Below are 26172 nucleotides of genomic sequence, written 5' to 3'. Positions count from 1 at the left end.
CCAAGATGAAAAATAAAACTGATGAATGGCAAAGTTCAGTATACAACTTCCAATTAATCTAACAGTCTAATGATTGCTCAGAAAACCTAGGAAGATTTAAACAGACACACATACATATGTGTAATATATACGTGTCTGTATTATTTTGTTTTCTCATATAAGATGTGCATGTATCTCTATAGGCACGTGTTTGTGTGTGTGTGTGTGTGTGTGTGTGTATGTGACACATTATGTTTTTTCAGAGCCAGATTCATTTTTACAAAAAATATAATTTTTTTTCGGTGAAGATTCCATCCTAATTCTTTGAACTTGGCTTATAGAATCTCATATTCTGCTCTCCTGTGAGTTTGATTTTATCCTTTAGAGTCCAAAAGTGGGAATATAATATAAAAGCTTTAAGCTTCCTTGCTTGCCTTAGAAAATTGCAGAGATAGTCCCAGTAATCAAACCCATAAAGTATGACTTGTTTTACGAGTGAAGATGTCCAAAAAACTTAAGAGTAACCTTTGAATTTATGTGGAAAATTATTAAGCCTTCTTTGATGCCTTGTTTCTATCCTTAGCTGTACATTCTTGATAGTGAAGTTAACAAAAAGTCACAAATATTAGCCCAGAGAATGCACAAAGTAAAGCAGAGTGGTTGAATACTCTGAGACTGAACATGTAACAGCATCAGGTCCAAGGAGAAGGAATTAGAAAGTACACATGTCTATTACGGACCCTGGTATCTTCTCTATCCCACGCTACACCCCACCCTCCCCGAGAGAAAGAGATTACAGGCACTCTGTTGTTCAGAATATGTTTTAAAACTTTCTGTGGTGTATGAAATGACCCTTTTTTCTAAATAGACTATAAATATCATCATTTCTAAAGGTGAACCTGAGTACATAAGCTTGAGTACAAAATTGAAGATACAGACTCAACAAACTCAAACTGAATAAACTTAGAATGTGAATATATAGAGCCCTGAAGAAAAATTCAAAGTAACACAATTGCTGGGGACCAATATTTATTGAATGCTAATCATGCACAATTCAAAGGTTGCTCTCAGCTATTAATATCCTTTGAATGTTAGCTCAGTGGTTCTTATGCTTATGTAATGGACAGATCTTCCTTACACAAAAGGTAAATTTTTGAGTAGCCTCAGTGTTGACTTAAATAATATTTATTTTGCTCTCACTTAATTATGCATAAGAATAAACTGGCTGTGAACTTTTTATACCTATGGCTCATATTTGACTTTGAAAACCAAAGCTATAACAAATTAAATAAAATACAACTATTAAATAATAAAATTCAAAAAATATTACTTTAATTTGGTGGATAAAGTTGATTTTCTGAATGTAAATGGCAAACTAAAATGTTCTGGGGAAGGTTCTTCTGAATTCCACATGTCTATATTCTCTTCTCCGAGCATTTTACTGAAGCCACATCCCTATAGAGCTCTCAATGTCATTTGTTCTTCATTTGCCATGAATATATTTTTTATACATTAATTTGCTTCAATTTTTTCTATTATGTTAAAATAATTACAATAACACTACATAATGCCAAATAAATGTATGCATAGATACCAAAACTGTGTGGCTGTACTTGGTTTTTAAAGTATTATTTAAAAAATACAGAATAGCACTGTCCAGTAGAATTTTCTGCAACAGTGGAAATGTCCTATATCTGCACTAAGTAGCCACCAGCCACACATGGCTAATGAGCATTTGAAGTATGACCAGTGTGACTAAAGAACTGAATTTTAATTTTTTAAAAGATTTATTTATTTTGAGAGAGAGAGAGAGAGCACAAATGGGAGGGGCAGGGGGAGAAGGAGAGAGACTCTGAAGCAGACTCTGTGCTCAACACTGAGCCCCACGTGGGGCTCGATCTCACGACCCTGAGATCATGACCTGAGCTGAAAGCAAGAATCAGGCACTCAAAGGACTGTGCCACTCAGGCGCCTCAAACTGAATTTTAATTTTATTTAACCAAAATGAATTTACATTTAAATTTAAATAATTATGAGTAGTGGCTATCATATTGGTCAGTGAATACCTAAAATACCTTTATGTTAATTTTTTAGTTATTATCAAAATGGAAAATAAAATGTTATAATCTCATACAGAACTTTCAGATGCCTTAGAATACAATTACCCTAGTTTGAGCATGAGCTGCTATGGGTGGTTATCTGATCAGTCATGGACATAAATGAGCCCAGCTGTGTACATTTTCTCAACCTGATGAGCACAAGTTAGAGTCTTTGGAAATTTTGATTCAAGAATAATGGGACACCTGGGTGGCTCAGTTGGTTGAGCAGCTGCCTTTGGCTCTGGTCATGATCTTAGGGTCCTGGGATTGAGCCCCATGTCAGGTTCCCTGCTCAAGCAGGAGCCTGCTTCCCCTCTCTCTCTGCCTCTCCCCCAGTTTGTGCTTTCTCTCTCTCTCAAATAAATAAAATCTTTAAAAAAAATAAATCTGGTATATAAAAGGAATCACCAAAACAATGATAATTGGGGTTCTCAAGGAAAATAATTCTAAGCAGAGAGACTTGGAAAAATAGCTGCATCTCTAGCATATGCAGAAACATGCAGTGACAAACCAGTGTGGTCTACACTACAAGAGAAAAGGGTTAAAAAGTAAAATGTGTGGTATTTGTCTTGGTTTTATTGAGATATAATGTACATATAACATTGTGTAGGTTTAATGTAGACAAAGTGATGATTTGATACATACATATATATGTATTGTGAAATGATTACCCAGCAATACCAGTTAACACACCCATCACCATCTCACATAATTACCATTTCTTTTTTGTAGTGAGAACATTTAAGATTTACTGTCTTAGCAACTTTCAAGGGTATAATTGCTAATTATATGTACTGTGCTGTACATTAGAGCATTTTTTGGAGTTAGTTTCTTTTTTGCAGTGGGGACATCATTTTCAGGCTTCTTCTACCCTCAATTTGGCCACAAGGAGTCCAGCCTCTGGCGGGAAGTCTGGCCAGCTCCCAAGTCAGGCCTCTATGGTCAGTCTCTATTGGGAGGAATGAGAATTCAGATGGAGACTTAAGGCTTATTCCTGCCTAGGTATACTGCAGGTAACAAATCATTTCTCACTTTACTAGGTGCTTAATATGCATAAGATACAATGAGGATGTACAGTAGTGTATAAATAATATCTTCTCAAAAAGATTTAAAATTTAGTAAGGAGATATGATGTAAACAACCTTTTATAGCTAAAGATCAAAGAAATCATATGTTTAGATCCAAATATGTGATAAGATGACTTGAGCCCAGGAGGGGAAAAAATTGGAGTGGCCTAGGAATGCCAGGTAAGCTTCATATATTTAAGTCTCAGAAAACATATCCTAAATATTATTTGATCCTATATATCCATACTCTTTTAAATTGTTTTTGAGATGACTGACACAGGATTAGGCATTTATGAATAGCTCATAGTGAGAAAATGTGAAGGAATAAAAGTAAAAGAAATAGGAGAAACAGCAGGAACTAAAAAGCTATGATAAAATATAAATGCAAAAGGAAGAGAGTTGGGAGTTTCTGCAGTGTATGCACCGTCCGCATCCTTTCAGGTGGTGGAAGAATATTTTTCTCTTTTCTGCTAATGTCAGGGTAGGAATACATGTACAGAAATCAAACATATCTGGAGAGAACAAAAGGTAATAATCAGAGACAAAAGAAAAAAAAGTGCTCACATTGTAAATTAATGGGATGCATATCAATGGTCTAAATGCCCACACTGAGAAAAGAATATTTCCTACTGAAATATGATTTTGTTTTTAATATAGAACGCTTCACGAATTTGCGTGTCATCCTTGCGCAGGGGCCATGCTAATCTTCTCTGTGTCGTTCCAATTTTAGTATATGTGCTGCCGAAGCAAGCACTGAAATATGGTTTTTGATATTATTGTTAGACCCACAGTGTTTAGTGCTAAAAATCTATACAATATTTTCAAGGTGGCAGCACCAAGAAAGTTGCCGAATCTATGAACCATACTGACCATTGGTCTGTAGTGTGTCCCTAACAATGGCTCTAAACAATGGCCTGTGAAGTGGTCAGCTACTTGTTCTCTACACTGTGGTCTTTAGAAGTGCGTGGACATCTCTGATTCCCTTTATAGATCTGACATCCCTGGATATACCCAAGTACTTCTTGGACAGATTAGGTTCTGAGTCATAAAATCTCTTGGGGGTAATGAAAATTGTATGCGAGAGGGCCTTGAACAACAAATGCTCAACATGTTCTTCCTGTTGAGATGAAAGAGGGAGGGGAACTAGCCTCTTCCATGCTGAATACTTTGATAATTTGAATATTCAAAGAATACCACAGAAGAGAGACTCAAGACATTAGCAGCAAAGCTAAAACATGAACAAGTTAAACCAAGAATTTTTTTGTTTGTTTGTTTGTTTTTAGAGATTTCTTTATTTGAGAGAGAAAGAGAGAGAGAGACAGAGCACTAGCAGGAGGGGCAGAGGGAGAGAGAATCTCAAGCAGACTCTTCAGCTCAGTGTGGAGCCTGACACGGGCCTTGATCTCACGATCCTGTCATCAGGACCTGAGCAGAAACCAAGTTGGATGCTTAACCGATGCTGCACCACCCAAGCATCCCTAAACTATAAACAAGTTAATGCATGCATTCCACTGCAAACCATCTGAGCAGGAACTAGGTCTATTTCTCTGCTTTTAATATAATCAACTAAAATATAGGTCTGATGCCTGAAAAGAAATCAAGGAAGGGCTGAGTAGGAAGAGTCTCCAACTGAAGCCTAATTCTGAGAAAGTTCCAGTCAGGCCTAGGAGAAGCTCTTATTTATTATTATTTTTAAAGATTTTATTTATTTATTTGACAGAGAGCGAGAGCAGGAGCACAAGCAGGGGGAGTGGGAGAGGGAGAAGCAGGCTTCCCGCGGAGCAGGGAGCCCAATGCAGGGCTCAATCACAGGACTCTGGGATCGTGACCTGAGCTGAGGGTAGACGCTCAACCAACTGAGCCACCCAGGTGCCCCTAGGAGAAGTTCTTGAGCCAGAATATCCTGCATTGGGCACCAGTGTCCTGTTCTAGCTCCCACTGTGCTCAGTCATCAGCTGGGAGCAGCCCAGTATGCCTGCTGCAATGGATCTCAAGGTGAAGCAGCTGGAGCCTGTCAGTCAACTTTGCTCGGTACCACAGGTCCTCTTGAAGGAGTTGTGAGCAGGGTAGCTCCATGGACAACAGAGGCACATGGCACTTGGCTCAATGCAAAATTTTCTTTTAAGGTCTTTATTCTGAACTAGGAAATGAAATTCTTCCCTTGTGGGATTTGAGAAGCTTGATCTTTACCAGGATTTTTTAAACTCCTTCCCAACCCCAAACCTGTTCTAATTGCTTTTAACTCATGGCACATTCTTCTGGACTTTATGCACAGGTACTAGAGACAGACTCTTGAGGCAGATTTTAATATAGATAACCAACTTTCTTTAAATTGCTCTAAAGTGTTACTAATGTCTCTCTATAGGCAATATAATAGAGTTTAGTAGTTGAAAGACTCAAAGAATGTCCTTCTGAAATGATCTCACCTGTAAGTAGATACCACAGCAAGAATCTCTAGAACCAACAGGGTGGTTCTCACTGCCAAGATTTTGACCCCAGGGTGAGAAATTCAGGCTTGCCATGTTTGGAATACCATGCTTGGTTGGGGATGAGATATTTATCCATTGCTGCTCCATGGTTTGTTTTTTGTCCTGAGGGACATAGCACATGCAGCAACATATCATTGATTTTGGACAACCAGGGTGGTTAAAAGAAGCTATTTGGAGAAAGCTGTTGGCAGGTGTGTGTCTTGAATAAATGAACAAGTTGATAATTACAGACCTGGAACCCAAAGAACAATAATGTGGATGGTGACTTGCAGGAGTGGAGGCGGATCCTGACAGTGGTTTTGGATGAGTCTATGAACGGTCCCTACTTCCTTGTCCTGAATTCCTTGGCAAAAAGGATGTGGCTCACAAACCATGGCACTGCTCTAAATTATGCTACTAATCGCTTCCAACTCTGCATGGATTTGTGTCTGAATTATATTTTCTACCACTTTAGATTGTTTTTTGCATGGCATTTACTATTTGGCACAAGAGGTTGAAGCAATGATCCTGATTCATTCTCAGAGGGTTGGTTTTAGAAAGAATTCAGTAGAATAAAACAGTTTGGATGAAACTTTCTTCATTCCAAAGGCATTAACTCGTTAATTAAATATTATTGAGGAACTACTATGTGCCCGAATATATGGAAGATGTAGACTCAAAGATAAGTAAGATGGACTTTAAAAAATACAACATGGAGGAAAAATTCAGACAGCTAACTGTCAACTAGGGTGGTAAGTGAGGGGTTCCTATTTCTTGCAGCGAATCCTGACTGACAGAATCCAAGGTGATCATATCTCACTGCTGCTTAACATTCTTTAGTCTCTTCCTATTTTTCAGGAAATATGGCAAATTTCTTTGCCTAGAAATGTTAGTTAACGTTTATGGAGCGCTTGCCATGTGAAGGGTACTATTCCAAGCTTATATAGATGATTCACTTGAACATCACAAAATCCTGATGTAGGTACTTTACAGATAAAGAAAATGAGGCATAAAGAGATTAAATATCTTTCCCAATGTAAAATAGTTCAGTAAACGGTGGAGTTAGGAAACAATCTAGGCAGTTGAGCCTCAAAGCTGTAATTGAATTCATTCATCTACACTGCAAAACGGTCACCGTCTTGTCAAGGATTAGAATTAGACCCATCTCTCTCCTGGTCCCCATTGTCTGTTTCTCTAGACCTACCAGCTTCATGTCATGTTGTTTCACACATTAGTGCTTTTGCACAAACTATTCCTTCCCCCAACTTTAATTCATCAATGATTTACTTAGCTCTTGTTTTATGCCTCGGCAATTCAGGATACTGGGGATTGCTGTACCTATTAAAATGACAAATGCAGTCTTTCCCTTTATGTGGATTACAGACTACAGGGACTTGAGAGCAAATAAAGAGAAGCTACTGCATAGAATGATAGGTGGAGGTAAATAAGTAGGAAATTACAGTTGTAGTGTTATCATGAGAATTGAAAAGTGTCCAGGAAGCACACATGGCAGAGGTCCAATTTGAACTTGAAGGAGTAGGGAGGTTGAAGATCTAAACAGATAGCTGAGTGCCTGGCATTTTTGGCATCTTCCCTACTTCGCTAATTCCTAGGCATCTATCAAGGCTCAATTTCTTCTATGAGAGTCCAGACTTTCTCCCATTTTGATTAAGAAGATTTTTATTAATATCTCCTTAGCAATTTGAACAGAAAGCACTTTATTATCTTGCACTGCTATTGTTAGTTATTGCCCATTTTTTCTCCCACTAAACTGAAATTGCCTCAGGGGCAGAAATTATTACTTGCTTAGTTGTGCATCCACTGTATCAACTATGGTGCTGGCTTAGCGTGCACCCACTACAAATATTTGTTAATGAATGAGGAAATGGTTGAGGGCAAAGCAAAAAATAAAAAGGCATCAATTCAAAGTGGGTCTCCTGTATATTGCTAATGATAGATTTTTTTTCCCTAGATGATCAGAGATCCTTAGAATTGGCAATAAAAATGATTTTGTGTTTTATTCATATTATGTTTGCTTTTGCATCCTTAAGTCAAACTGGTTTGCTAGGTTGGTTAAAACATCACATTGATGAGGTGAAAGTAGTAAGTTTCATCTTTTTATGGACCAGTTTGTTTTCATTTATATCTGTAACCTGAGATTGCCCCATGCACATTGGTCACTTGATTTGCAGATATATGGTCATAGAGAACCAGATGAGGAGGCACCTGGCTGGCACAGTCAATAGAGCATGTGACTCTTGATCTCAGGGTAGTGAGTTCAAAACTCACACTGGGCATAGAGTTTACTCAAAAAAAAAATAAATAAAGAGAAGCAAATGAGAAAGCATGTTTGGATCATCTCAAGTCAGTTTCCATTCATGGAACAACTATCACATGTGTACCCCAGCAATGGTGAGCCAATAAGTTCACCTTCACATGTCCAGGGTATTATTTCTCTTTGCTATCACACTATCATACTATGTTTGAAAATAGAGTGGTAGATAAGCCTTCAGGGTTAACATAATGTGACAATGTGCATCAGTATCATCACAGACTTAGAAAAGTTACTTCAATTAATATACTACAGTTCCTGAATTGTCAAAACAATTTTGTGACTTAGATGTTTTGATAAAATGATTTTCTTTGACTATCCCTTCTTACATAATTAGTTATATTGAATTACAAAGACATTTCTTATTATTTAAGTCTTACCTGAGTGATTTATGGAGATAAACTCAGACTAGAGCCACAAAGCTGTTTTCTTCTGAGAACAATTGATCTTGAGGTACTTATAGACTCAAATATTTAGATAAGTCACTCTGTACCAGATTTATGCAGGTTGTAGCTTTAAAAATCGGAAAGTTAGGATACTTTTAATGTGGCAAGAATAACAAAGTTATGTAGGGTTATTTACTGGGAAAAATGATTTTTGTGGATGCTTTATAGAACAATGTCAGTAAAATAGGCCTAAAAGCTGAAGACTTTCCATCTGGCTGCTGTTAAATATTATGGGTGTTATTTTAGGAGTAACCTCTGGAGGACTAGATTCTCCCTAGAAATACTGTGCTTTAGATTTTAAAGAACAGGACATGCAACTTTCATTGTCAAACGCAGCCTAATCATTTATTGTACATTCTTAGTTCATTAGGTTATAGTGATCCTGAGGCTATTTTTGGTGACACATATAAGTTTATAAAGATAAACTTATCCCTGTACCATATGTCTGATAAGCAGGTTGAAAGGTTTCAATCAGAAATGTGACATACTGTGATAGGCATAGACAGAGCATTAATTTTCACTCTCTGTGCATAAAACACAGTTGACTCTCAGACTCTGTTGAAGGGTACTTTAAATTGCCCAATAAGTAGATATTACTCATGGTCACATGTATTTGAGCATACTTAACCAAAAATAAACATCCCTCTGTCCACTATCACCACTGCTATTCCACATATATTAGAAGTCCTAGCCACAGTAATCAGACAACAAAAAGAAATCAAAGGCATCCAAATCGACAAAGAGGAAGTCAAACTCTCACTCTTTGCAGATGATATGATATTTTATGTGGAAAACCCAAAAGACTCCACCCAAAAGCTGCTAGAACTCATCCAGGAATTCAGTAAAGTGGCAGGATATAAAATCAATGCACAGAAATCAGTGGCATTCCTATACACCAACAACAAGACAGAAGAGAGACAAATTAAGGAGTCAATCCCATTTAGAATTGCACCCAAAACCATAAGATACCTAGGAATAAATATAACCAAAGAGGCAAAGGATCTATACTCAGAAAACTATAAAATACTCATGAAAGAAATTGAAGAAGACACAAAGAAATGGAAAAACGTTCCATGCTCATGGATTGGAAGAACCAACATTGTGAAGATGTCAATGCTACCTAGAGCAATCTACACATTCAATGCAATCCCCAACAAAATACCATCCACTTTTTTCAAAGAAATGGAACAAATAATCCTAAAATTTGTATGGAACCAGAAGAGACCCCGAATAGCCAAAGGAATGTTGAAAAAGAAAAGCAAAGCTGGCGGCATCACAATTCCAGACTTCCAGCTCTATTACAAAGCTGTCATCATCAAGACAGTATGGTACTGGCACAAAAACAGACACATAGATCAATGGAACAGAATCGAGAGCCCAGAAATGGATCCTCAACTCTATGGTCAACTCATCTTTGACAAAGTAGGAAAGAATGTCCAATGGCAAAAAGACAGTCTCTTCAACAAATGGTGTTGGGAAAATTGGACAGCCACATGCAGAAGAATGAAACTGGACCATTTCCTTACACCACACACAAAAATAGACTCCAAATGGTTGAAAGACCTAAAGGTGAGACAGGAGTCCATCAAAAGCCTAAAGGAGAACACAGGCAGCAACCTCTTCGACCTCAGCCGCAGCAACTTCTTCCTAGAAACATTGCCAAAGGCAAGGGAAGCCAGGGCAAAAATGAACTATTGGGATTTCATCAAGATAAAAAGCTTTTGCACAGCAAAAGAAACAGTCCACAAAACCAAAAGACAACCGATAGAATGGGAGAAAATATTTGCAAATTACATATCAGATAAAGGGCTAATATCCAAAATCTATAAAGAACTTATCAAACTCAACACCCAAAGAACAGATAATCCAATCAAGAAATGGGCAGAAGACATGAACAGACATTTTTCCAAAGAGGACATCCAAAATGGCCAACAAACACATGAAAAAGTGTTCAACATTGCTTGGCATCAGGGAAATCCAAATCAAAACCTCAATGAGATACCACCTCACACCAGTCAGAATGGCTAAAATTAACAAGTCAGGAAATGACAGATGTTGGCGGCGATGCGGAGAAAGGGGAACCCTCCTACACTGTTGGTGGGAATGCAAATTCGTGCAACCACTCTGGAAAACATTATGCAGGTTCCTCAAACAGTTGAAAATAGAGCTACCCTACAACCCAGCAATTGCACTACTGGGTATTTATCCCAAAGATACAAATGTAGGGATCCGAAGGGGTACGTGCACCCCAATGTTTATAGCAGCAATGTCCACAATAGCCAAACTGTGGAAAGAGCCAAGATGTCCATCGACAGATGAATGGATAAAGAAAAGGTGATATATATATATATATATATATATATATATATATATATATATACACAATGGAATATTATGCAGCCATCAAAATGAATGGGATCTTGCCATTTGCAATGACATGGATGGAACTGGAGGGTGTTATGCTGAATGAAATAAGTCAATCAGAGAAAGACATGTATCATATGACCTCACTGATATGAGGAATTCTTAATCTCAGGAAACAAACTGAGGGTTGCTGGAGTGGTGGGGGCTGGGAGGGATGGGGTGGCTGGGTGATAGACATTGGGGAGGGTATGTGCTATGGCGAGTGCTGTGAATTGTGCAAGACTGTTGAATCTCAGATCTGTACTTCTGAAAGAAATAATGCAATATATGTTAAGAAAAAAAAAGAAGATAGCAGGAGGGGAAGAATGAAGGCGGGGAAATCGGAGGGGGAGACGAACCATAAGAGACGATGGACTCTGAAAAACAAACTGAGGGTTCTAGAGGGGAGGGGTGGGGGGATGGGTTACCCTGGTGATGGGTATTAAAGAGGGCACGTTCTGCGTGGAGCACTGGGTGTTATGCACAAACAATGAAACATGGAACACTACATCCAAAACTAATGATGTAAGGTATGGTGATTAACATAACGATAAAAAATAAACATCCCTCTGAATTTAGGGTGATTTCAGTATTGATGGAGAATAAAAGAAGGAGGAAATAGCCACTAGTTTTAACCAAGCGTCCCTGTCCTTCTTCTTTGTATTTGTGCTCCAAAGAATAACAGTAGTGGGAGAGGTTCTATTTCTCTTATAATTTATTTGGGAAAAATACATTAATAACTAAGAAGCAATAAGTGATTCACACACACTTATGTTCATCTGCCTTTGTTTCTGTATTTGCCAGATGTAGCATACACATTTTCTTCAATTAAGATACCAGAGAAAGAAAAGAAAAATCTCCCTAATGAGATATGATCAGCTCCCGAATAAAAGATTTTCAAGGTTGTAAAAATAGTAGAAACTTTTACTTTTCCTCTTAAACGGTGTTATGATGAACTCCAAAGTAAAGGGTGAGACCGAATAGTGAATCTCATTGAAGGGATAGGGGAGTAAGTAGGTCTCAAGCCCCAGCATTCCAGCCTGAGGGGACACTGTCCTCACCCACTTCAGTGGGTACTAAGGATCTGCCATGGAAATCTAGGGCTTAGAGAAACAATTTGGAGATATTTGTCTTAGATCACTGCTAAGATAATTTCTCTTACCAACTTATGAGAAGATGCAGTATTAGATAATTAAAAGCATGTAAGGAAAAGGGTGTTGTTTGTTGGTGGGTAGTGGTGCTGATAGTGACTGTGCTTTGGGGAAAAATTTAGTGATGAAGGAGTCTGGTTGATACAATTTCCAGTGGCAAGTGGGAGAAAACCCTCTGAATTATGAGAGTCTAGTGAAACAAAAGTATATTGTATCTAATCTGAAATGTGCATGTCACTAATCCAAGCTGTCTCTACCCCTTCAAACATGGCCCTTATTAAGTAACAAACAAGAGAGATTTATTTGTCCCCATGAAAATTGTTTTGTTTTGTTCTGTTTTAGTTGAAACCCACTAAGTTGTCTACCACAGGGGGTAAAAAAAAATTGACATGGGGTCACATAAGTTAAGTCCTTTGCAATTATTATTTGATATTCCCTTTAAAAGTTACTTTATTGGGGTGCCTGGGTGGCTCAGTCAGTTAGGTGCCTGTCTTTGGCTCAGGTCATGATCCAGGGGTCCTGGGATTGAGCCCCACTTTGGGTTCTCAGCTCAGTGGGGACCCTGCTTCTCTGTCCCTCCTCCATGCTCCTGTGTTCTCTTTCTGTCTCTCAAATGAATAAATAAAATCTTAAAAAAAAGTTACTGTATTAATATTTAACTACCAAAAATCCATTTGAGTATACCCTTTGAAGTAAATTATAAAGGAATAAGTAAAGCAGTGTGACCATATGCATTTACTCTGAATAATTTTAAGTTACAGCTCTTGAAAATTTCTATTTCTAGAAATACATGCTTAGTTCTTTTCTAGTTAAATACCCTTGCAGCACTGTATTTGGTATTTCTGTTGTCTAATGAATTGAGAAGATAGTTGGCTTCCACATGTCAAATGTTATTGGAGAATATGACACAATGTAGAAGACTCTCAGATTTCCACTGTTGGATGCATTCACAGAACATAAAATTATAATGATAAAATTAGTCATGTCACTTTAAAAAATGCATCCATACAATTTTTTCTGAGAGAAAAATTTAGCTTATGGACTTTGTTTCTATTTATAAATATTAATGTGCCCTGACATTGAAAAATGAAATGAGATTAAATGACTGTTGTGTCTGGGGTAACAGTACTCCAGACATCAGAGCTGAGTTGGGAAGATGAGGACTGGGAGATAAGTTCTCCTACAGCAGCAAGAGGGGTTTCTCATATTTCAGAGACATTTCTATCCTTAAAACCTTCCTTTAATAATACAGTAAAGCCTGAACTAATGGGATACCTTAGATTTCTTGTAATTAAACAAATCAGCTGAGTGCAGGACTAAATTTCCAGCTCTTTGCAGAAATCTCCCCTTTGTAATTCAAGGGACATATGATCCTTTCCATGTACTTGACAAGGTATATATGCTATGCTTTTTTTCTTCCTTAGTAACCCCTCACTTTCCTAAGTCCACCAGGGATCCTGGCATTCTAATGGCTCTAGAAGCCTAGGTTGTGAGTCTCCAGCTTTGGTTCTTGCTCTTTGGATAATTACTTTTGGCTTTCCTGTTGCTGCCAGGATAGCATTGCAAGGGCAATAAAATCCTCTTCTCCTTCAGCAATATTTGGCCAGAGAGAGAGAGAGAGAGAAAGAGACAGCTCAGGGCTCACAGGTTTTGCAGTGCCAGGGAGCAGGGGAGCCCTACAATTGGAATAGGCTCCAGGATGAATCTACACCACCACGCATTCTGACAGAATGTATTTTAGCTGCAATCTGTACCCTTCTTATATCCTTTAGATATTAATAGTTAATATGATTCATGAATTAAAGAGAGACTATTTCTTGAACTTTTTTACTTATTAATGCATTCATTTGATACTTTTCAAATGATCAAGTATACTTAGGCTAATTTATTCTACTTCTTTGAGATGTTGTCCTGTGCTATGTGAGACACAATGACAGTCTGGCCATGGCCTCTAGATCAGGGATTTGGTTTTCTATCACCTAATACCCTGCTCGCAACTTATTCAGATACACTTTAGAACACACGAGCCCCTCCCGATAACGACTTGTTGGCTGATTGACCTACCAAACAGAGTTTATAAAGACACATACATAGGTTGGCTCTAAATGGTAAAAGAAATGGAAGCTTATGCAACCTGAAACTCTGGGACTCTGATGGATTTCTGTAGGGTTATTGTTCTGTCATGATTACAGCTCCTTAGCCTCCTCAGTCCATGAAACCACCTTGAATTGGTCTAAGATAAAATAACTGCCTCTTTTCCTATGTTGAAGATGGAACATCTAGAATCACCATGTTTCCTTTTCATTGTCCTTTAATCCAAATTGTTTCTATGTAATATTTACATAAAATCATCCATTTGTGGGATCCACAGCTAACTTCAGTAGTTGCTGGCTACTTTATCAGCTTTCTGGCTTTGTTTGCTCACTCTAAAAACTAAATTGGCACCAGTGAAGCTAAAGTAAAATAATAACAAAAAGTGAGAATATAGAAAACCATAAGCGGCCTAAGACAACACTGATAATATACTGTTAATAAAGTATTTTCCCAAATCAGAAGTTTTCCCAATTATCTTTGCAGGAAGTCTGCAGCCAGACTTCTTAATAGAATACTAATTCCAGTTTTTTAGTAAATCTGACTACACAATGCTTTAATTTAAGAGATCAAATTTCAATACTTTATAGAGCGGACTATAAGTAAACAACTTTCTCCTATGTAAAAAAATAAAAGTCTCTATATAATTGTTTCTCTGTTGTCCAAAAGAACTGAATAAGAAATTTTAGATAAATTTGTAGTTCATCCAGTAGGCTCCTCGTGTGTCAGATGGGGACTGTCAGTCCTTCTTTGAATATTAAATATATCAATGTCTGTGTCCTTGTCTTTGGCTATGTTTATGCCTACAACTATAGCTTAAACAACAACCAGGAAATACTAGGAATGCAAGCTTGTTAAGAATCTGAGTTTTGACTAACCATCCCCTGATATTAAAAAGGAGACAATAAAATACAGAGGGAATGCACAATGCTAGAAGTAGGAACATGCCATCCAGTTAACAGAGGAAAAGTGCATATTTCCCTTAGCAAGGTGACTCTGAACTTCTGTCAACATATATTGAAATAAATATCACAACAGTTCACCCTTAGATATTTAAGTATTTTAAAGACTCCTTCATTTTCCCTTTCTGAGAGATCTCCTGTTCTATTTCGCTTCTGTGATTCAGGCCATCATTTCCAGGCTGTTAGGGAGCTTTGTCTCTTTTTCATATTCTTCCTTTTGTCATTTTGCATACGCTGTTGATGCACCATGGCTGCACTTTTAATAATATTACATGATAATAATTCCTTAATTCTGTGTTTCTCCACAGAGATTGGCACATTCATGGAAGCACACAACAGAATGCGAAATATACTCAATGATAACTGCACTCTTATCCCTCATTCGTGAGGTCACTCATTCTTATCCCATGGAAAACACCCTGGGCCTTGGGCACTGTTGTAGTTACACTCTTCTCAGGAACAAAGGAATCATGTAAAATATTTCAAGAAGTGGGAGGGGGAGGGGTCCAGTTCAGCAAACTGGTAATGTAGGTGTTGGAAAGCTGGAAGGGCTAAAAGAATGGAGATTAGACACAGTAGGAAGCTGGTATTCCCTGTGAATCTGGGAAAACAACAGAGAGGAGATGTTGTTATGGCAATTTAGAAGTGAGGGAGAAGGGCCAATTCCTCAAGAGCTCAAAGGGCTTGAGGAGTTGCCACCACTCCATGAGCTGCACTATCTCAGCTGCCAGGACAGCACAGACGGACCTCAGTTTCAGAGACTGGGTGGAGGAGGTATCGATGTGTGAATGGGGCCAGGCACTGCTACTGTGGCTTGGCTAGAGTTGCGACCACTGAGGCCATGCTTTTTGGCTTGTTCTGGGAGTAATGTCTACCTGGATGGAGGGAATTTTCTAGAGCATTTTTCACTTGGTCTTTCTACCTTAACAGGTCTCGACTCATTCCATTTGGCCAGTTTCCAAATATGCCTATTGAAATCATATATTCAGGAACTGGGGAAATGATACACATGGTCTTGTAGAATGACTTTGCTCATCATGAGACTTGAGTCAAAGCTGTTTTTGTCACCTGACCCCAATAATCCTTCTCTTTGCTGGTGGACCTCTGTAATGTTTTAGGTACTTATGAATTAATATTAACTCAGAGCCATTATCTAATAATCCCTGACAGAGTCTTTTCTTTTGTGGAAAGTCACTTTGAATAATAGTTTTAGATCCCTTCAGGGCAAACTTTGAGTGATATTTATAGTATATTCTTGGGCAGCATTGTAGGCCCCTACTTCAAGGGGATCCCATTAAGTTGGGTAACTGAACAGGAAGCTGTGAGTCTATATTATAGTGCCCACTAGAACTAGAGCTTATTAAGTTATCTAGATCAAGCAGTACTTGAGTAAGATACTCACTGATTTTCTTTTCAGAGATCATTTGGTAAGGATCAGTTAGTCATTACCAAAAGTCAAAGGACCTGATTGCTGCTTTGATTCTAGTTCCTATTATGATAATTTGCCTATCTTGCCACTGGAGTTAAAGACTGACCTAAGCTTGGTCCTGCTGAAATTCCATATTCCCTAATGATAAGGAATCTGGTTACAATGACAGCATCTCCTACCACCATTCCAGCTTTTAGAGAACAGCCACCACAGAGTTTTCTAACTGATGTAATACTTCCTTTTATTTCCTAATGCCTTAGTTAAGGGAGTGTCTTATGGTCCCTCTTTGGGAGACATAGTGAGATCTGATTTTTCAGGTTGTGCTTACTAACATTACTTCAACACTGTGATCCTCCAAAACCTTTTATTCCTTCTTTTATATTAAATCTGGGAGTGATAACTCAACATCATTAAGTAGCTCACTGCTGACTCCATATTTCTATCAACTAATCAAGTAAACAGAGACACTCCTCAACTTCTCAGAGTAATACATTAAGTCCAGAGTCCCTGGAAGGTAGAATATATGCATATACATGTACAAAAATTAATCAACAAAAATATTTTAGAGCCATAGTATATATGTATAATTGCATTCTAGCAGTTCTAAACCAAGAAGGATGGAATATAACATAGGAGCAGTTTGTTGCATAGATTCAGTTGTTCCAGTACCATTTTTGAAAAGACTATTTTGTTGATGCAAATTTTAAGTCTTTCAAAGTTTAGGAGTATAAGCTATATTTTTTCAGTTATATGTGTTTAGATTTATAGGATTAGAAGCACTAAATGATGGATGATGGGTGGGGTCTTAAGGGATTATTATTTTTTTTTCAAGCTAATTATAGCAGTGTCTTCAAGCAATGGAAAATTAGTCTGTTCTTATAGGGGAAGGAGCCCTACTTTTACTGACAAGGATACTGTAAATATAATTTTAAAATATCAGGGGAATTTCAGGATTCAGATTTCTTAAATTTATTGGGTTTGCTATTCAGCCATATTTGTCCTGTAGCTACAAGATGTAAGAGATTTTTCTTTTTTATAATTTGAGATTTTAAAATGACTGATGTTAAGAAAAAATTCAACCAAGTAAATCTGAAGATCTAACTGGCTTTATTAAACAATTTATGAATCAGGCAGCGTTTCACCTAGCAAGCAGAGGGGAGCTCTGAGGAGTTGTACCAAATAGAACGTTATTATAGGAAGAAGGGTGGGCTAAGAAAGTTATTAGCAAAAGAAAAGAATTGTTCCAGGCAAGGTTGCTTTCCCTTAGGAGTAAGAGCAGAGGGTCTTAATGAAGATTCCTTTGGGGGATGAAGAGGGCACATGTGGCGGATGCATTAGTGCTGATAGGAAAATTCCTGACTGACTGGTAAAGATTGTCTCTCAAGTACTTTGAAAGGTATTAAGCCCCAGTTAGGGGACTTGGCCTACGTGATGCCATCTGGGCCTGTGGTTTTCCTTTTGGCACTGGACTTATCATTTATTTTTTGTAATACTCAGAAATAATCAGATAACCTCCCAGTTCTTGTGGTTAATCATTCCTATTTTAATGGCAAAGTGCAGTAGCCAGTTGGCCTACCAAAGTCTTGCTTTTAGTAGATACTTCATTCTAAGCAAACGTGATAATTCAAGTGAGCATGATGTCATTGCATGTTACAAATTACTAGTGTCTTAATTTACTTTATAAGGAAGCCTTGACTTCATTCAAGTTCAAAAAAGTAAGCAATCTAATTCAAGAATCTTAGCTTGTTACTAAGGGCACATCAGTCAGAGACTAGTGAGATATTAGTCAGAGGGAAAGAAAAACTACACAATCTGTTTCAGGAGAGGGGATTTAACACATGGTATTTATTACACAGATATTGAAGGGGTAGAAGACCAAAAAGGAGACAAACTAGTAAATGCAAAAAGCAACTGCTATCTCAAGGCCTACAAAAGGAAGGGAGGGAGTGGGCTTATCAGGGGAGGGGCTGCAGCTGTAACCACGGACCATGGATGTGGAGACCACAACTTCAGGAGCTGGGACCATGAAGGAGGTGCCACCAAGTGGCAGACTTGGGTTTACAGTGTTTCCCTTTTTTCTCTTTTCCAGTATGTCTCCTGTGCTTCACATTGGCAGAAGCCAACTGGAAGCCAGCAGCAAAGGGTGTCTGGGAATTTGCAGACTCCAAGATTTAGTACTTCAGAATATAGTGTGATCTAGTAGAGTGGATACAGAGCTAAAAGACAATAGGCAAATAACTAAACAGACACTTGTGCTTTCTGGACCTCAATTTCCTTATATAGCCAGCTATAATTCATCCTTTAAGACTCAACTCGTTCGGGGCATCTGGGTGGCTCAGTCGCTGGGCGTCTGCCTTCGGCTCAGGTCATGATCCCAGGGTCCTGGGATTGAGCCCCACATCGGGCTCCCTGCTTGGCGGGAAGCCTGCTTCTCCCTCTCCCACTCCCCCTGCTTGTGTTCCTGCTCTTTCAGTCAAATAAATAAATAAATACATACATACATACATACATATAAATAAATAAATAAATAAATAAATAAATATGACAGCTCGTTCAAACATTCATTTCCACTTGATCCCTTTCCCAATTTCTCCTAGTCTGGAGTAAGTAGCCGCCCCTCCTTTTTGCTCCCACTGAAACTGATACTGTTGATTCTTACGTTATTTACTCCAGTGACCCCACTTGCAAAACTTTTACTTTCTTTTCCAATGATTTCATGCTCTGCTTGCCTAGAGGTCTTAGTTCTAAAAGGAGGGTACATTTATACTAGAGACACAGTGGTTTCATTGAACTGAAAGTTAAGACTGCGCCTTGGCCACTTTGGTCTCCTCATGCCTCTGAGTCAACAGCCAAAGAAGGGAGTTACTGAGCTGCCTGGGGTGAGTAATGCTGACTACCAAGGGAAGTTGAACTGCTACTCCACACTGCGACTAAGGAAGAGAATTTCTGGAATGAGATCTCTTAGGTAATCTCTGTATTTCCATGCCCTGTGATTAAGGTCAATGGAAAATTAAAACAACCCAACTTAGGCAGGATAACTAATGGCTCAGATCTTTCAGAAGTGAAGGTCTGGGTCACCTTATCAGGTAAAAAATTATGACCAACTGAGATGCTTGCTGAATGCAAAGGGAATACAGCATGGGTAGTGGAAAAAGGTAGATATAAATACTAGCTACAGCCATATGGAACAGTTATAGAAATGAGAACTATAATGGTCATTAAACTAGAATCTACATTATCAGCACCCCTGGTTCTCAGGCCTTTAGACTTGGACTGAATTGTACTACCAGCTTTCCTCGGTCTCCACTTTGCAGATGGTAAATTGTGGGATTTCACCCTCTATAATAACATAAGACAATTCCTTATAATAAATCTCTACACACACACATACACATACACACACACACACACATTTTTTAGGATATTCTTATCAACATAATATATATATATTTATATTTATCTTCTATTAATGTTGTTTCTCTAGAGAACCCTAGCTAATACAGATTCTAAAAAGAATGTATAGTTCTGAAGTATTTTAATATTGGTAACTTGAATACCCATGTTGTGAGTACTGGGTGAAGAATTGTACAGACTTAACAGAGTGGGGTATGGGGTTTCATTAATTAAGTTGCACTTGCTTTGATCTGTGTAAATTCTATTAGCCCTTGTTCATGTCCATTTAATTTTACTTCTGCATCTCTAGACCTGAAATCCCAGGGGACATTAATCTACTTTTCTCAGACACATGCACACTCTGTCTACTACCTGATCACAGGTTGTCTGGAATTGTTTCCATTTTTTACCTATTCAAGAGTATTATCTCATTTGAGGGCTTCTCAAGAACAAAGATTTTGTCTAATGATTTTTTCCTTTGTCCTACACAGCATTTAATGCAAGGTTGAGGTTATATTTGGTACCCTATATTTGTTGGATAAATCATTGATAACTATACTTGATACCTTCTCTGTCTACAATGAAAATCTACTTCTTTTGTCGGTACATTTTAGAAGAATTGAAAGCAAAGTTGGAAGCAAAATTTAGAAGAATTGTACATGGGCTGGATGCAAAGCGTTTCCTCAGCAACTCCCTTTTACATCTTAAATCAGAATGGCTTCTTGCCCATTTTAAAGTAGAGACTAGTTAATTTTTATATTTCCAGATTGAGATAAAGTAAGAAAAAGACTCTAATCTGAGAAGATGTCTGTGGGTGATTGCATTCAGTTTGAGTAAATGTTTTACGTTCGGACATTTCATATGTGGTGTATTTTGGATACATATTTGGATTTCCAGTTACCACAACAGACATTGAACTGTAAAGAGATGAAGAGTTTGAATGTAACAGATGGTGAATTAAGCTCTAAAATAAAATAGATGGATGCTAATGCTAGGCATTGCTTTTATTAGGGCTGTTAGAATTTCTATACCCAGTAAATCTCAATGTTAAAACTCAATGGCAAAGAAACATGCTCTGGATGGTGCTTGTAAGTATGATTTTAATATGACAAGATGGAAGAAATCACCTCAACAAAAAGAACAGAGGCAGTACTGACTGCCAGGGACCTAATCAATATGGACATTAGTAAGATGTTGGAATTAGAGTTCAGAATGATGATTTTAACGATACTACCTGGACTTGAAAAAAGCATGGAAGTTATTAGAGAAACCCTTTCTGGAGAAATAAAAGAACTAAAATTTAACCAAGTTGAAATCAAAAAGGCTATTAATGAGGTGCCATCAAAAATGGAGCCTCTAACTGCTAGGATAAATGAGGCAGAAGAGAGAATTAGTGATATAGAAGACCAAATGATGGAAAATCAAGAAGCTGAGAAAAAGAGAGATAAACAACTACTGGATCACAAGGGCAGAATTTGAGAGAAAGTGATACCATGAGATGAAACAACATTAGAATAATTGCAATCCCGAAGAAGAAGAAGAAAGAGAGAGAGGGGCATAAGGTATATTGGAGCAAATTATAGCAGAGAACTTCCCTAATTTGGGGAAGGAAACAGGCATCAAAATCCAGGAGGCACAGAGAAACCCCCCTCAAAATCAATAAAAATAGGTCAACACCCCAACATCTAATAGTAAAACTTACAAGTCTCAGAGACAAAGAAAATCCTGAAAGCAGCTTGGGAGAAGAGATGTAACCTAAAATGGTAGAAACATTAGATTGGCAACAGACCTATCCACAGAGACCTGGCAGGCCAGAAAGGACTGGCATGATATATTCAGAGCACTAAATGAGAAAAATATGCAGGCAAGAATACTATATTCAGCTACGCTGTCACTGAAAATAGAAGGGAGATAAAAAGCTTCCAGGACAAACAAAAACTAAAGGAATTTGCAAACACGAAACCAGCCCTACAAGAAATACTGAAAGGGGTCTGCTAATCAAAGAGAGAGCCTAAAAGCAACATAGACCAGAAAGGAACACAGACAATATAGAGTAACAGTCATCTTACAGGCAATACAATGGCACTAAATTCATATCTTTCAATAGTTACCCTGAATGTAAATGGGCTCAATGCCCCAATCAAAAGACACAGGCTATCAGATTGGATAAAAAGACAAGACTCATCAATATGCTATCTGCAAGAGACTCATTTTAGACCCAAAGACACCCCCAGATTGAAAGTGAGGGGGTGGAAAACAATTTACCATGCTAATAGACACCAAAAGAAAGCTGGGGTGGCAATCCTTATATCAGACAAATTAGATTTTAAACCAAAGACTGTAATAAGAGATGAGGAAGGACACTATATCCTACTTAAAGTGTCTATCCAACAAGAAGATCAAACAATTGTAACTATCTATGCCCCTAAAATGGGAGCAGCCAATTATATAAGGCAAGTAATAACAAAAGCAAAGAAACACATTGACAACAATGCAATAATAGTGGGGGACTTTAACACGCCCCTCATTGAGATGGACAGATCATCTAAGCAAACGATCAACAAGGAAATAAAGACTTTAAATGACACACTGGACCAAATGGACTTCACAGACATATTCAGAACATTCCATCCCAAAGCAATGGAATACACATTCTTCTCTAGTGCCCACGGAACATTCTCCAGAATAGATCACATCCTAAGTCACAAATCAGGTCTCAACTGGTATCAAAAGACTGGGATCATTCCCTGCATAATTTCAGACCACAATGCTTTGAAACTAGAACTCAATCACAAGAGGAAAGTCGGAAAGAACTCAAATCCATGGTGGCTAAAGAGCATCCTACTATAGAATGAATGGGTCAACCAGGAAATTAAAGAAGAATTTAAAAAATTGATGGAAACAAATGAAAATGAAAACACAACTGTTCAAAATCATTGGGATACAGCAAAGGCAGCCCTAAGAGGAAAGTATATAGCAATACAAGCCTTTCTCAAGAAACAAGACAGGTCTTGGGGGGTGGCGGGATGGGTTAGCCTGGTGATGGGTATTAAAGAGGGCACGTTCTGCATGGAGCACTGGGTGTTATGCACAAACAATGAACCATGGAACACTACATCAAAAACTAATGATGTAATGTATGATGATTAACATAAAAATAAAAATTTAAAAAAAATAAATCAACAACAAACATTTGCTTCACACACACACAAAAAAAGAAACAAGAGAGGTCTCAAATACACAACCTAACCCTACATCTAAAGGAGCTGGAGAGAAAACAGCAAATAAAGCCTAAACCCAGCAGGACAAGAGAAATAAGAAAGATCAGAGCAGAAATCAATGAAATAGAAACAAAAGAACAGTAGAACACATCAATTAAACTAGGAGCTTATTCTTTGAAAGAATTAACAAGATAAACCCCCAGCCAGCCTTATCAAAAAGAAAAGAGAAATGACCCAAATCAACAAATTCATGAATGAAAGAGGAGGGATCACAACCAACACCAAAGAAACACAAACAATTATAAGAACATATTATGAGCCACTCTATGCCAGCAAATTAGATAACCTGGAAGGAATGGATGCATTCCTAGAGATGTATCAACTACCAAAACTGAACCAGGAAGAAATAGAAAACCTGAACAGACCTATAACCACTAAGGAAATTGAAGCAGTCATCAAAATTCTCCCAAAAAACAAAAGCCCAGGGCCAGATGGCTTCCCAGGGGAATTCTACCAGACATTTAAAGAAGAATTAATACCTATTCTTCTGAAACTGTTCCAGAAAATAGAAATGGAAGGAAAACTTCCAAACTCATTTATGAGGCCACCATTACCTTGATCCCCAAAGCAGACAAAGACCCCATCAAAAAGGAGAATTACATGGATACAAAATTTCTCACCAAAATACTAGCCAATAGGATCCAACAATCCATTAAAAGGATTATTCACCATGACCAAGTGGGATTTATCCCTGGGCTGCAAGGTTGGTTCAACATCCGCAAATCAATCAACGTGATAAAATACATTAAAAAAAGAAAGAACAAGAATCATATGATCCTCTCAATAGATGCAGAAAAAGCATTTGACAAAGTACAGCATCCTTTCTTAAGCAAAACTCTTCAGAGGGGCACCTGGGTGGCTCAGTCATTAAGCATCTGCCTTTGGCTCAGGTCATGATCCCAGGGTCCTGGCATCGAGCCCTGCATCGGGCTCCCTGCTCAGCGGGAGCTCTGAATATATCGTGCAAGTCCTTTCTGGCCTGCCAGGTCTCTGTGGATAGGTCTGTTGCCAATCTAATGTTTCTACCATTTTAGGTTACATCTCTTCTCCCAAGCTGCTTTCAGGATTTTCTTTGTCTCTGAGACTTGTAAGTTTTACTATTAGATGTTGGGGTGTTGACCTCTTTTTATTGATTTTGAGGGGGGTTTCTCTGTGCCTCCTGGATTTTGATGCCTGTTTCCTTCCCCAAATTAGGGAAGTTCTCTGCTATAATTTGCTCCAATATACCTTATGCCCCTTTCTCTCTTTCTTCTTCTTCTTCGGGATCGCAGTTATTCTAATGTTGTTTCATCTCATGGTATCACTTTCTCTCAAATTCTGCCCTTGTGATCCAGTAGTTGTTTATCTCTCTTTTTCTCAGCTTCTTGATTTTCCATCATTTGGTCTTCTATATCACTAATTCACTCTTCTGCCTCATTTATCCTAGCAGTTAGAGGCTCCATTTTTGATGGCACCTCATTAATAGCCTTTTTGATTTCAACTTGGTTAAATTTTAGTTCTTTTATTTCTCCAGAAAGGGTTTCTCTAATAACTTCCATGCTTTTTTCAAGTCCAGGTAGTATCATTAAAATCATCATTCTGAACTCTAGTTCCAACATCTTACTAATGACCATATTGATTAGGTCCCTGGCAGTCAGTACTGCCTCTGTTCTTTTTGTTGAGGTGATTTCTTCCATCTTGTCATTTTGTCCAGAGGAGAATAGATGAATGAGAGAACAAAATGCTAACAGGGTAACAACGTCCCCAGAAAATATACACTAAACAAATCAGAAAAGACCAGACCGGGGGAAAAGAAAGGGAAAGATAGAAAAAAAGAAAAAAAAAAAGAAAAAGAAAAAGATAAAAACAAACAAAACAAAAAAAAACCAGAATATGCTCAAATATGATCCAGCTGGTGCATAGATCAATGCCACACACTAGATTTTGGACGTATTTTGGTCTGTTAGAATAAAGTGCCTCCCAAAATTATAAAGAAAGGAAAACTTACATATGTACAAAAATGAGGGTAAATATGATGAATGGATGGAATATGTCTGTAAAGATGAAAATTATAAAAAATTTTGTAAAAGGAATTGATGAGAAGTTGTTTGAAAAAAGGAAGAGGAGAATTTAAAAAAAAAAGAAAAAAAAAGGGAGAGAATGTGATCAGGCAGGAGACTAGAACAAAGCCATATACTAGATATTTAGGGTATATTTTGATATTTGATGTTAGAAGAAATTGTATGTCAAAATTTTAAAGAGAGAACAACTTTATATATATATATATATATATATATATATATATATGCCAAATAAGGGTAACTACTATGAAGGTATAGAATGGCTCTAAAATGAAAAATAAAATAAATAATAAAATAAAAATAAAAATAAATAAAATAATAAATAATAAAATAAAAAATAAAAATATTTTTTAAAAAAAGGGATTGATAAGATGCTGGTTGAAAAAGGAAAAAAGAAAAATTCAAAAAAAAAGACAACAAAAATTAACTTTGAAAGACTAAAGTATCACGGTAAAAAAAACCATGAATTCTATGTGCATTATTCCCCTAGTGCTGGCGTTCTGCCATTCTCATTGATTGGTAAACTTGGTCTTGGCTGGTTGTTCTTGCTGATCTTCTGGGGGAGTGCCCTGTTTCAGTGGTTTCTAAATGTCTTTGCCGGAGGCGGAATTGCCCCGCCCTTGCTGGTCTGGGCTAAGTAATCTGCTCGTGTTTGCTCTTGGGAACTTTTGTTCCCTGCAAGCTTTCCATACAGCTATGGAGGACAAGAGTGAAAATGGTGGCCTCCCAATCTCTGCTCTGGAATGATCGAGAACTTGGAACCCCACTCCTCAGTGCGCCCCCAGAGAAAAGCAGTCAGTCACTCCTGTCTCCCTGGTCTCGGGCTGCACTCCATGCTCACTCGACCTGTGACCGAGCGTTTCTATCTCTGGCACACAACCCTGTGTGGATCCCTGCAGTGTGCTCCTGTGCTGCTCCTCCCCAGGGAGGAAGGGGAGTCTCCCCGGATCTGCCGCTTGTTGGGTCCCTTTTGGAGGAGCAATGGCCTGACTGTGCCGCGGATCATGGTTT

At 38.0% G+C, this 26172-nt stretch overlaps 1 long non-coding RNA gene and 1 other non-coding gene across 2 annotated transcripts in view; one reads left to right on the top strand and one right to left on the bottom strand.

The window, feature by feature from the left end:
- Positions 1–26172, top strand: part of LOC141374601 (uncharacterized) — a 143703-nt gene that overhangs the window by 1841 nt on the left and 115690 nt on the right. The window lies entirely within an intron of this gene.
- Positions 3793–3899, bottom strand: LOC112840642 (U6 spliceosomal RNA). The gene has a single exon (XR_003212540.1). It is a non-coding gene; the product is annotated as a U6 spliceosomal RNA (small nuclear RNA).

The sequence above is a fragment of the Callorhinus ursinus genome, unplaced genomic scaffold, assembly GCF_003265705.2.
Source record: "Callorhinus ursinus isolate GAN/ISIS: 27379988/994484 unplaced genomic scaffold, GSC_fseal_2.0 scaffold19, whole genome shotgun sequence".
Taxonomy (NCBI): domain Eukaryota; kingdom Metazoa; phylum Chordata; class Mammalia; order Carnivora; family Otariidae; genus Callorhinus; species Callorhinus ursinus.
Note: the sequence above shows the minus strand (reverse complement) of the source record. Positions and strands in the feature narration are given on the sequence as shown.